The sequence below is a fragment of the Colias eurytheme genome, chromosome 23 (assembly GCF_061535395.1).
Source record: "Colias eurytheme isolate Ceu_HAF_F1 chromosome 23, ilColEury1 Martin Lab GWU primary, whole genome shotgun sequence".
NCBI lineage: Eukaryota > Metazoa > Arthropoda > Insecta > Lepidoptera > Pieridae > Colias > Colias eurytheme.
The window spans coordinates 5,732,115-5,746,769 of record NC_143002.1 but is presented as its reverse complement, the minus strand read 5'-3'; the positions used below and the strand labels follow the sequence as shown (position 1 = coordinate 5,746,769).

Below are 14,655 nucleotides of genomic sequence, written 5' to 3'. Positions count from 1 at the left end.
TTTAAAATATACCTACTGACCCACATTAAACATATAAAATATCTACGGAAAGTGGGGGCGAACCACAACTCTACTTGCCTAGTGTTTTTCTGTTTAACGAATCGAACCCACGCCTAGCACTTAGCAGTGGGTCACTTAGTATCCCAATAAGATTCCTGACAGGTTTGCTCATCAACATAACAATGTGCTGCGCGAATTTGTCGCGAATTATCACTTCGGTATACATGCTTCACATTCAGTTTTATAAGAAAAAAATTTGGCGCTTAATTCGTAGAGCATATATTCACATACATTCAGCATTCAGGTGGTTCCGGGCGAGTAGCTAGTAAAAAATATGCAGTAGAACAAAGCAACTTTTTGGAATCATTTAGAAATATGGATACTAAGGAAACTTAGGATGCAATTCCCACGGAGTTATTTTTTTTTTATATGAAAGAAGGCAAACGAGCATGTGGATCGCCTGATGGTAAGCAATTCCACAGCCCATAGGCCTACAGCCTACAGACGTGTCCGAAGATGTGTTGCCGACTTAACTGGCCTACCCCTTCCGAAGAGGTTAACAGTAAGGTAGTTTGTTATAAAATCTAATAAAATAATAATATAGGAAGAGAAAAGAAAGCCTAGTCAGCGTCAAGTAGAAAAGTTTGCTCGTCACACCTGAACAATTAGACAGCTTTCGATGAAATTTAACATATTCTTGTTTTAAAACCACTACATACTCAACATTTTTTATGATGCTCTAGAATCATAAAAAAATATATAAGTATCATTACTTTCGTTTAACAATGCGGTTAAACACACAAATAAAAGTCGCATGACTAAACGGCATATAAGCCTAGCTTAGTTCATTTCGTGCCTAGATAAAGATCGATGACCTAACAATTGTCACTTCATTTATCACATCGCAATGGACATAATTTGGGTTGGTACGCTTATTTTAATTTCAATTTTTTTGTATAACTCGTCGATTTTTAATAATAGTGAATTCTTATTACAGAACTTAAGATCTGTAATAGGTAGTATATAGAAGAAGTGCTTCTTGATTTTGTTAAACGGAGTTCATATTTACATTTCCATACCGAAAGCTTTATAGCAGATAATAGCAATTAGTTACAGCTAGACAAGACATTTTTGCACATCTTTAATTTTATATGACCTGATCCTTGAAACTACGAGTGGTGGGTAACCTACCTAATGCACCGGACGAGAGAATTTTATTGAAACTCCAACTTCAATAAACCGCTCTATTATCCAACCTCAAAACTTAATTTAACAAAACATACATCATTTCCATACAACAATACACACTGACAAACAGTGCTAAATGTCGCCAATAAACGTTCATACACCCAGCTATTCGTATAATAATTATAATAGCCATATAAATTACAATAGATAACTGGATGACGTCACAGTTCACTACAGCGACGAGGCGACCGCCACACGCGTTGTTTTCGACAATTATAGACGACCCATTTTTAGTTAATTTGGCTGATAATTGGCACAATGCATAGATATTATTTGGGTACTTTATATTCTGTATCCATTATCCATATTCCATACAACTTTTAACTGTGAAGTTACTTATACAAATGATACATTCTTAATTCTTATATGCAAATACTTAGTTAAAACTTTTGGAACTATACATATTTTGAAACTGCTGACTAAATATATAAAGGACACACTATTTTTTTTTATTTACATAATTTAATTCAGAAATTTTCGTATTGCAGTATTATAATTGATAATTTCTAAATATTAAAAACCAATAAATACCAGACAATTGAAGTGTTGATTTTACATCTTAAATGTACATATAATATGTGAAGATTTTTAAAATGCACGCGATCAACCCACCCGCGGCGAATAATTAGAAAAATATCTACTTATAAACAAAATTTAATTATTGATACCTATTAGATATTTTTTTAATCCGAGCATGCATTTTTTAACATTTGCAAAAATAGTTATCGTATAAATGATTCCTAATTGGCTTTCGCATGCCAATTATGCAGACATAACATAGTAGGTAAACAAACATACAGTCTATTATAAAGGAAAATTTTACACTATCGTTATAGGAAATGAAAAACAATAACATTGCTAATAACTGCATTGTGGTTACATTAATTGTGCATATACATGTTATTTAACTGTAATTACTAAGTACCTACTCATTATTTTGCATATACCTACAACAATAATAAAATATTTATTATTTAATTAACTTTAATACAAGCTAGGATACATATAGCTAATTAAAGTTGAGATATTAAATACATAATATATGTATATAGATAAAATTTATATCTTTTAAACTAAATGAACGTGATTAAAGTAAAAAGCAACAGCTAGAAGCTTAAAATCATATAAAATATATAATATTGCCGCCTCAATTAAAGGAAAAAACCCGTCTTCAGCTACCTACATACTTACATAATTTCATTGTAATCGGTTCAGTAGTTTTTACGTGAAATAATAACAAATATCCTTCCATCCACCCTCACAAACTTATAATATTAGTAGGATTTTTATCATCGAAATAGTGCAGTATACCATAATGTTATTCAAATCCTACACAATCATCAATAAATAAATAATTATCTAGGACTAGACTAAATATATGTCTAGAAATGTAGTCAGAGAACATTTCTAGGTTTCTTATAGAGATAATACCTTGATAAGCGTTGATTTACGGGATATAGTATGGCCATGTCTGAGTCTTAACGGGATCTAAGTGCCTAAGATAACGGCATATGAATCACTTTAAAATATATATTTGTACTGCTTATAAACAATTTTAAAACGTTTATATAAAACTTACTAGCGGTCCGCCCCGGCTTCGCCCGTGGTACCTACATGTTTAAACTATCCTATCTCTCAAGTTGGATCGGACTGCACATGGTGTGCGAATTTTATTATAATCGGTTAAGTGGTTTAGGAGTCCATTGAGGACAAACATTGTGACACGAGATTTATAATATTACGATTAAGATATAAAAACGTAATGTGTGTCTCTCTCTACGACTGAACGGCCAAATCGATTTAGAGAAAATTTGACATGAAGATAGCTTGATTGCTATGATTAACATTTGAAAAAAAAAAGAAAATAAGCTTTATAGCCACTGATCAAATATTGAAATTCTGAATTTTCTTTCTTATTATGCCCAAAAACAGAGTGTTAAAATGTGATGTTTGCACACTTTATCACGGAAAACCGCAGGATGCAGATATTATAAAATTTAAGTATTATTTAACCAAAAGATAACATTATTAATAAGGAAAAATACCAATTATTAAATTGGAAATATAAATCTTTTAATTAATGTATGTATTACATAGATAGGATTTAAAATATTAATATTCACACATTGATAGGGCATATTTTTATCAAAACAAGACACTTCACTGGAATCACCCATGTATATGAAATATAATTTCACAATTATTTCTGTAATATTTCAATCCCACCAAAAACATTTTCATGTAAAATGTTGCCAAGACGAGCCCATATGACTCGCAGTGTCAAAAAGTTATCAGATCTCATGTAGAGCCAAGCTTCTAACACTACACGCCCTAACTCTACAAGGCCTAACTTCACAAACTCTACACCTTAGTCAAAATATGTGGCTTGGCCATTTCGCTACATTCACATCGACGTAAGGTGAAAAATTAATTCACTGTTCATTACTTTTGTGTTATACAATAGTTCTTGTAGTAACGAACGGCCAAGCCACATATTTTGACTAAGGTGTAGAGTTTGTGAAGTTAGGCCTTGTAGAGTTATGGCGCCGTTTCATTAGTCGTTAACTCGTTCGGTATACAGCATACGGGGAGTCCCCGCAGGCGAGATAACAACCAATGAAAACAAGTTCCCCGCATGCTTAATACCGACCGTGATATCGACCAATGAAATTCATCGGTCAATATACAGCTTGCGGGTCTTAAGTCAAATACTTTTTCATTATTCAATTTCATTCGTGAGTGCTTGTTGGATTATAAAGACGCTGCACAAAATGGCTGATCACTTTATGGATTCGCAAATGTCCACATAACATTAATTGTTGATCCATGACAAGAACGTCTGTTTCAGTGCCACTCTTGTTAATAACTGGCGACGTAAAATGGAGGTTCTCCCTACACCCCGCATGCGGGCCCTATCGACTAATGAAAACGGTTCCCCGAATGCTGGCCCTGTGGCACGCGTTCCAGAAATCTCTCGCACCCCGCATGCGGGCCCTATCGACTAATGAAACGGCGCCATTAGGGCGTGTAGTGTTAGAAGCTTGGCTCTACATGAGATCTGATAACTTTTTGACAGTGCGAGTCATATGGGCTCGTCTTGGCAACATTTTACATGAAAATGTTTTTGGTGGGATTTCATTTCTTTTTGTAAGTTGTTTGTAACAAAATTTTTTTTATTTTTTTCTTCTTTTTTGGGGTGTATTTCTTGCACATCAGAGACGCCTTTTTTTATAGCCCACTCTCTTGTCAAGGACAATTTTTTTTATTTTTAGCTACTGTGTGGACGTAAGAGGCAGGAGACGTTCGCAACACTTCTATTCATTCATATTTATATGATCTGATCTGAAGTATATGTCTCAATATATGTCGATTAAATTTTTAATTTTTTTTTTTAACAAGGAGTACCTATACATATAAATATCTAGAGGAACCAAGTTTTAGATTATTAGATTAGACCTCTAGCGTCATCAAAATTTAATTTAAAATTACAGGTCTCATACAAACTCCTATCCCCTAGTTTAAGGGGTTGGGGGATGAAAGTTACAAGTTTTATAATTTTTTTCTTGTTTGTGTGCTAATACTAGCTTACATACAAAATTTCAGCTTTCTAGGACATTAGGAAATACCTTAAGAATTTTGATGATCATCAGTGAGTCAGTGACGAAATTAGCGTTTTTTAGATATAAATAAAATCTGAAGTATAAAAGCTAATGTAATTAAAACTTAATATGTTCAATAAGTCCGCTATTGACAATATATCCTGAAAATTTTGTTGATCTAGCATAATCCAAACCCAAGTTATGAGGGTTCAAAAAAACGTCGAAGCGCTTCGAGAAAAGGTAGGTAGTGCCCGTGCGCTTCGCTTTCGCTTGGCTCGTCTTGGCGGGGGCACTACCGTGCCCCCAGATTATTTCCTTATTTGGTATTCAAAAAAAATACTAATATTTAATTTTCAAATCACTCAAGCTGTAATTTAAGAACTATCCGTACAATGTAGGAAGGCAAAGTGAGAATGAAATAAAATATAATTAATTGCATTACAATGTTTTCAAATAAATTGATTTAACTAGCACACAATAAACATATTAAAATATTACACGGTACTACTATAGTATTATATTATCTGTGGCATAACTGGCATACTAAGCATAGTCTCTTTATACTATGTACTGAACTACGGGCAAGTTTTTACGCCCTTTATGTAACACTATTTCTATCTCATTATGATTTCCTGGTACATTGCAATGATACGTCTGGTATTTTTATTATGTTTACGTTTAATTTTTGTTTTATTTTATTCGATACACGTGTTTGATAGTAGTAAATAACTACTGTTAGAGCATAAAAACCCGGAAATTAATAAGAAAATTCTGAAGTCACATAGTAATGTTATTTTTATTGCTTCATAGTTAAAATAATTATTTTACGATCAAGTAGGAAGCTCTCTAATAAACATGGTGATGTATAAAACTAGTGCCTCTCTTATTTTTTCTTTATATCGATAATCGACTACAAATTCATAATAATCCTACTCTACCAAAAACTAAAATAAATGCGAAAGTTCAAGAGGATGGATGTATGTACAGGATTGTAACTCTTTCACGAACTAGTCTTTCCATCAGGTAATAACATCAGCCCCCCTATGCAAGTACGTATCTACAGCTTACGTCAATCTCATACATTCGTAGTCTATTCTATTGAACGCTACGCTAACAGAAAGCCACTTGCATAGGGGGGCTGATTAACAGATAAGCTACAGAAATATATGATTATGTCCGCGTGTTCGACAACGGGAAAAACCGCACGGCACAGGCACAGCTAGTACAAAATACAATAAAATCTTTATAAATTTATAGAATGCGGAAGATAACTAAGCCAGTTTCCTTTGTCCTCAATGGTAAGTTCATAATTGAATAGAGTTAAAAGTAGCCTGTTGCAATCATGATTCATAAACACTAATCCATTTGGAATCTAGTAAAAGAAAGACACAAGTTGTTTGCGACTAAATACTGAGGTTATTTTGGTTACACTCACTATAAACTGTTATTTATATAACTAGTGTAACAATGTAAGCTACATTTCGTATTCTGTAGGAGATTATTGCAATTCGCACACGTGATAATTGAATGAAAAGTTTTTAAAAATCTCTTTTTGATATTTTTAAAATAATTTATTGTAAAATGAAATTTTTTTTGTTGTATAATAAGTAATAACGTTTGTTTTAACCGTGTTTTGTTATTAAGTATAACTTTTGAAATTTTTTATACATTGGTCTTAAAATTTTGAGTAATGATGACAAAAACTTATATTTTTTTATTTTTTATAATTTTAGTATAAATATTATGTGATTTCATATGCCAAGGTATGTTATATCATACATGCATATTACCATTTGTGATTTGATGAATCGTGAGGTATAAACATTGGGTATAAAATCGATTTTATTCAAATATTTAAGATTCAATTCGATTCAGGTATTACATGGTACATAGTCATACTATGTATTGTAATGCATTTTCCTTTGTGCAATATGCATGAACTGATTTTAATAATCAGTTTAGCAAATAATCGAGATCAAGGATATTCAAAATTATTTTATGCTTTAATCTATGTGTACATATTGATATAGGTTACTATTACGGCTGTGCTACAGTCGTAATACTATTACATAAATCCATACTTAATATTATAAATGCGAAAGTAACTCTGTCTGTCTGTCTGTTACTCAATCAGGCCTAAACTACTGAACCAATTTTCATGAAATTTGGAATGGAGATATTTTGATACTCGAGAAAGGACATAGGCTACTTTTTATCCCGGGAAAATGACGCAATCCCGGATATCCCACGGGAACGGGAACTATGCGGGTTTTTCTTTGACTGCGCGGGCAAAGCCGCGGGCGGCAACCTAGTAACATAATATATTAACTGCATATTCTTTTAATTTATTATTGATATATCAATAATGTACCTTTATTAAAATGATATAAAGTATTTTTGTAGACTGTTTTTAAGGGTTATATTTTTTTCACATTTCTAGGTTTTGTTCGAATTAGAACTCTTATTGATGAGGCAAAATATTGATACAAGGCGAGTATATTTATTAGAAAATAGGTATATTTTTCAATTAAGTCGCTGAATATGAATTAATTTTCCCATTAGAGAATTAAGTTTCGCAGTAAATATGGTCATTGACTTCCAGACACAGTAGGCATATAAGGCAAAATTCTGTAAAATATAAATTGTTTTACCGCAAAATAAGTCAATTACTTACGCAATTTCGAAATTCTCGAAATACACAAACCAGATTTATCTAAACCACTCAAACCTACATTGAAACTGCTTACTTTCAGAATAACATTTTTTTTTAATGTACCTATTATAAATATTGTTTACCTTTAAGTAGGTCAAAAATTGTGCATAACAACGCATGTAACTGTGTAACTGTAATTCAAAAAATTACATTAAATTAAAGTATCTCACTCATTCCAATTTAAGACCAAAAAATCTACCCACTTCCTTCCAACTTTACCAATCAAGTAAAAACTAACAACATAGAAGGGTATCTACAAAACGCATATTAAAAACTGAATACAAGCCAGTTCATTAACCGTAGATACCCATTGACAATGGAAGGAAGTTCACAGTTCGTGCGTCATCGTCACGGTATAAAAAGCGCAGGACATTTTATGCGTTTTTCGACGCCATTGTAAAAAAGAGCATGTGTGCGAGCACACGTGTCAATAGTGAAACTGATAAAGATACCAAAATCGTTGCCTTACTCCATGACGTGACGGTGTTGCCATGCGACGTTGAAATTTTACTCTCAACGCGCCTAAAGAAGTTTCACTTCAAAAACGGCTTCGGCGCCATTGTAAAAAAAGGCCCTCTTTAAGAAGAAGTCTTGACGATTTGAAATGGTGAATGTTAACGACCTTAGTCGAAATTGGGTTATGAGGAATAATTATGAAATGTGTTGGTTTCATCGTAATCTTTTTCTTGAGTGTTCAACTTTTTTTATCCAGATGTGGATAATAAGCAGATACATTGAAATAATTGAATTTTTGCAGGATGGTCCACCATTCAGTCTCTCAGAATTTAAGTCAAAGGAAATAATAAATAAATGGCGACAAGGTTTGAAACAAGAGATGTAAGGTTCGATTCCTGATGGATACAAAGACATGCCTGTGAAGAAAATCAATCTGCGAAACAGATATCAAATGTATCTGCCCTTACATTAATATAAATAAACTGATCCTATAGGAGAAAGAGTAGGTTAATAATTAGCATTATAATTTCGAAATCAGATGTATATTTATAGAAATAAATTTGAAATAGGTTTTACGCAGGATTCGAAGCCGTATATCATTCAAAGTTCAAACCTCTCAGCATCAACAAATAAACAACAAGGGTTGTTTAATATTTCATCCCGCCATTTTAAACTGTGCGATATATATTTTTTTTTATTTCGTTTAAGTTCTGCTTATTTTTAATCTCAACTGTTGCTAGTTCACCTCGACAAACCAGTTTCAGGCGATATAACAACCATTTATAAATCTTGTATTAAATATAATTGTTGGTAAACTATTTTTTACGAGAAAAGCTTATATTAAACAGCAAGTATATTATCTGCTATTGTTTTTTTAGTAGTTGGTAGGTACTACAATGCAAAGTGTATGTTGATTGAGGAGAATAATGCAAAAAATACATTAAAATAATGACGTTTTATTAACATTGTTAACTAGCGGTCCGCCCCGGCTTCGCCCGTGGTACATGTTTACGTTTTCTCTACATAAGAACCATCCTCGTACTTCAAGGAATATAATAAAAAAAGAATGATCGAAATCGGTTCAGCCGTTCTCGAGTTATGCGCTTACCAACACATTTTGCGATTCATTTTTATATATAAGAAGATTAAAGCGCCAGGTCTTTGTGTTGAATTTTATTAATTAAGCTTATATTTTAAGAATCTTTTTGTTACTATTCGACCTTAAAAGGTAAGCTATCCATACTAATATTATAAATGCGAAAGTAACTCTGTCTGTCTGTCTGTTACTCAATCACGCCTAAACTACTAAACCAATTTGCATGAAATTTGGTATGGAGATATTTTGATACCCGAGAAAGGACATAGGCTACTTTTTATTGCGAAATATGTACCACGGGCGAAGCCGGGGCGGACCGCTAGTAAGAAATAAATTAAAGGCCTGGTCATTATTAAATAAATAAATTTTTGATATTGGATCAATATGATCAATTTAAATAATCGAGCCTTACACGTTATTTAATAAATCTATTCCTGCATTTCCCATAATTATGTTTGTGATACGCAGACAACGTCACGGTGTTTTGCTAGTGTAATAATAATATCCGTCCGTCAGCTGCGCCCGCGCAGTCACGGCTATGCGCACACGCATGTCGTTTATCCATTCCCTATTCATATTGCATACGGTAATATTTCATTGCGCCTTTGATTACTTCACTAACTGGCTATTAACAAATTTAATAGCTTTTGTGAAATATACACTGAGATTTACACATAGTTATTTGTACTACATTATGTAGGTAGCTGTATGAATCGATATAATGTTGAACTAGTTTAACGCATGATATTAATGTTAGCAGATAATATTTAAATTTGTAACACACAAAAAACAGTACAAAACAACAAAAATATAAATCTAGCTTAAAAAGCTCAAAAAATGTGAACAATGAATTCCAAAATCCAAAACATTTAAAATCAGAAACAAATACGAAAAGAAACAAAATAATGTTTCTCAGCTTTTGCTGCTACTTTATTCTGTGATACTACCCACAACAACTAGGTAGTACTATAAATGAAAATATAAATGAGAGCGCTGATGTTTTAACATCCCGTATTCTTTCATTCACCTATGATTGATTGATTCATAAATACATCATACATAATAATTCACATAAAAACGCCTAATTACCATTATAAGCCTTGCTCATTGGCCCAGAAAAAAACGATCAAAACTATTCGATCCATGACTCGAATTGGATCTATTTGACGTACGTATGTTCTCTATACTATGTACGTATCACACGTCATTCAATTTATTTAATGACGACATAAATGCACGCATGCTTATGCGTTTTTTTACGCTTAATCCGGTTCTATATTAATGCATTTTCAACTTTGATACTGCATGAATAGAGCTGCAATTTCATTACACGCTTGCTTATAATTTCAATGTTAAAAAAAAATCTCTCTAAGTAGTAGGGCATGGGGCATATGCATTTCACATCCGTTTAAACTGTAGATTTCAGTATATTAAATAGTTCTATATTATTCTTTACACTATGTTATAATTCTAGAAAGAAAAAGTTTTTTCGCCGAGAGATTTAAAATTTCGTAATAATTACAAAAATATCGTCTTAATGACATCATATAAATAAATATAAAACAAAATTTTCAGTAAAAATACTATAAATACTTCTAGAATATTCTTCTCTATACTAAAGAAATGAAACTCACAAAGTACGAGGCCAAAAAGCGACCGGGCTACTTTCCCTACGATTGCGAAAATTATGCATCGATTGCACTTACGAAACCCACCGGCATTATGCATCTTATAATATACATTATATACAAGGGCGGATCCAGCTTTAGTGCCAGGGGGGGGTCACATAGACGTGGTCAATTTTCAAAAGCTATATTTTGGTAATTTAATTGATACGTAGATTTAAAAAAAATGGTCAAGTGCGAGTCGGATTGGCGAATCAAGAGTTCCGTACAAACATTTTTATATGTTTTAATATTAAATTTATGCTTTTTTCGATTTTTCCTTTATCTGTGCTATAAGACGTAAGTTTCTATTAAAATAAAGATTAAATATCAAGATTCTGTGTTCACGGGAAGTACCCTGTAGGTTTTGATTCCTGGCAACACTTGCGAATGTTGATATTAAGCATGAAATGTATGTTTTAGCAATTTTTCCTCCATCTTTGCTGACATTGATTTTAACCAAATTTCAGAACTCTGTATTCACAGGAAGTAGTACAATACCTATAGATTTTGATTCCCTTGCGATAATGTCGAAATTTGCGATAATTTACGGCATAAATGGCTGTATCTTTTGATTGCGTTGGCTTACATGTTTGATTTTTTCACAGCTATATGGAACCGTAGATTTGAGTATTCGATATGAATTTCAGATTGATACCTCCACGCGTTCCTGAGAAAAAGGGTCTTCACAGGCAGACAAACTTGAAAAATATATATTTTTTGCAATTATTCCTGTATCTGTACTATAAGATGTTGCTTTGTACCAAATTTCAAGATTCTGAGTTTACGGAAAGTACCCTGTAGGTTTTGAGTTTTGATTCCCTTGCGAATGTCGAAATTAGCGAAATTTTTCGGCATTTACGGCTGTATCTTCTGATTCGTTGACATAGAAGTTTGATTTTATTATAGCCGATAGCGTAAAGGTATTTTAGACTTGAGTTTTAGGTATGAATATCAAGTTAATACATGTCAGCGTTCATGAGTAACAGGGTTGTAAGTTAAAAAATTTTTTTATATTATAATCTAAGGAAAAATTCATGCTTTTCGCAATTAATAAACAAAGTCGTTGTCTCTGTGCCTATGTCCCTATGTATGATTAAATCTTTAAAACTACGCAAGGAATTTCGATGCAGTTTTTTTAAAGATAGAGTGATTCAAGAGGAATAGTATATAATTTATAAGGTTTTAGAGAAAGCGGGCGAAGCCGCGGGTGGTAAGCTAGTCTGCGTTATAAGACGTTTGATTGTACTAAATTTCATGACTCTATGTACTCGGGAACTACCCTGTAGGTTTTTATTTCTTAGGGAGTGTCGAAAAATTTCAGCAATTACAGCTGCATCTTTTGATTGCGTTGGCTAAAACGTTTGAATTTTTCACAGCATCAAGGGACCATAGACCGTAGATGCTGTGAAAAATTCGATTTCGACATTAGCAAGGGAATCAATACCTGCAGGCAGGACCCTGTCCCGTAAACACAGTCTTGAAATTGAGTAAAAAGTATCGTGTTATAGCACAGATGTAGTAATAACTGCGAAAACCATAATTATTTAATTAAATTAAATAAAAATATATTTTTAAATAATTTTAAACTAACAATCTCTTTACTCATGAACGTCTACATGTATTTAATTGATATTCACATCAGAACTCAGGTCTATAATAACTTAAATCTGTTATTTAATTCAAATTCTATGTCAACGCAATCTGAAGAAAAAGCAATTAGAGCCGCATATTCTGTAATTCGCAACTACTTGCAAGGGAATCATCAATCAAAACTGTGATCAAAACCTACAAAGTACTTCCCGTGAACACAGTCTTGAAATTTGGTTAAAAGCAACGACTTAAGCACTTACAAGCACAGATAAAGAAAAAAATCCTTTAAAAAAATTGTAAGATACAACTGAAAAAATATTTTTGCTCGGAGTCTTCGGTGCGCGAGTCTGACGCGCACTTGGCCGATTTTTTGTTGTAATTTGACTGTATTTTATAGCGTTCATTTGAAAAAAAATTTGCTATTTTATGCTTATCCACGAACTGGGATATTTCGATATTTGAGGTTTTGTGTGAAAAGTGTAACAGCAAAAGTTGTAGAAATAAAATTAATTACATACAACTTTACCATTACACTTTATTCCGCAGTTATGGTTTTTTTTTAAATCGAAAAACCTGTTATTTGTCCTTAAATTACGACCACAGGTCGACCCTAATAAACTTTTTCTATAATTTTTGTTATATTCTCTTCCGTTACCGTTTGTAATTGATTTCATTGTTTTTTATTACTTTTATGTCTCAAAATTCAATAAAAACATCATATTGAACAGTATTAATTATTTGTTAATTTAAAAAAGTTACTATCAAATTAGTGGTCCACTTAGGTCGTGGACCTAGCCCAGGGGGGGGGTCATGACCCCGTGACCCCCCCCCTGGATCCGCGCTTGATTATATAGCTATAGAACATTATACTACACTTTAATTTAACATTTGTTAATAACATTAAAGTAATAAAGAAGTAGAACAACTAGGTAGATATTATTTTAAATCATTACTGTCTGAAATACAAAACTGGAAAAGATATAATATGATATGGTTTTATGCTTTAAATATAATATTTTTTATGCTGCATATAGATGAGAAAAAAATATATATTTGTACAACAATTTTAAATAATAAAACAGTGTTACGCACTAATTACAACATTAATTTCCATCTGAATTCTTTAAATTCGCAATTATATCATCGGAACATAACATACTCGTAAAATATAATAAACCCATTCTCCTTATTATGCAATGACACACATTATTATGTAAACTTAAAAAGAAGACTTCTTGTATATACATATAATATCTTAAATGTAGTTAACAATTTGCACTTAAAGGTACCTAATAAAATAAAATTAACTTTTTATAGAATTAGCTTAAAGGCATACCTAAACAGTGCTAGCAGCCAAGCCAACAACATAACTTTGATTATTTTTCCGACCCAAATATCGACCAATAGAATTGCACCATTCGACGTCACGTGGTACAACCTACATGGTATTATACTGATAATTTTTTGAAAATTTTCTCTGGTCGTTGACGTCAAACTGACAGGTTCAATTGAATTGTGAAATTATTGGCCGACATTTGGGACGGAAAAATAATCTCCCGAATACCACACGAGCTTCAAAATTATCTGGCATTTCCCTCAAGGTTCCCTGCAAACAAATAAAGTCGTCAAGTTTTTCAGGAAAAATCACTCGCGCTTCGCGCTCGTGATTTTTTAACCTTGACTAAAAACTTGACTCCTTCATTTGTTTGCAACGAACCTATCGGAAAATACCCGATAATTTTGAAGCTCTTGTGGTATTATAAGTGAATCTTCAACAACGGTACATGCTGATTGCTGACGTACACACCATTAGACTTCATAGTAAGAGGTGGTAAGAGGCATGATTAAATACTCGTAGAAATAACTGAAGAATCTAAGAATCAGGCTAATTAGCCACATTTTCAAAGTGCCACTGCCGGCGTACTTTTAACTTATCTACACCTTTTGACTTAATCTATAATTGAGCATACTTCATACACATATTGCAGTTCCTTTCATGTCCTTTGAATGACGCGAGTTACCGCCTTTACCTTCTTAGTTACATTAGGACATTGAGAAAGCCCTGATGGTTTAAAAGGGCAGGAAATACAATACGAGCGGACAGGGCCACGGTAATATTTCACGGATCACCGGTAACCGTGTCGTGTGTCTGGAGACAGACGCGTTTAGAATTAATGAAGGATAAGAGGACAAACGTCTTTACTAGTTGTTTAATATTAAAACATAGTATAAGGTGAACTTTACAAGTGCTGATGCTAAGTGTTGGGCTTAAAGAGAACTGTACTA

General features: G+C 32.7%; 1 protein-coding gene across 1 annotated transcript in view; it reads right to left on the bottom strand.

Annotated features, from left to right (window-relative positions):
- Positions 1-14,655, bottom strand: part of Meltrin (disintegrin and metalloproteinase domain-containing protein meltrin) — a 94,466-nt gene that overhangs the window by 25,864 nt on the left and 53,947 nt on the right. The window lies entirely within an intron of this gene.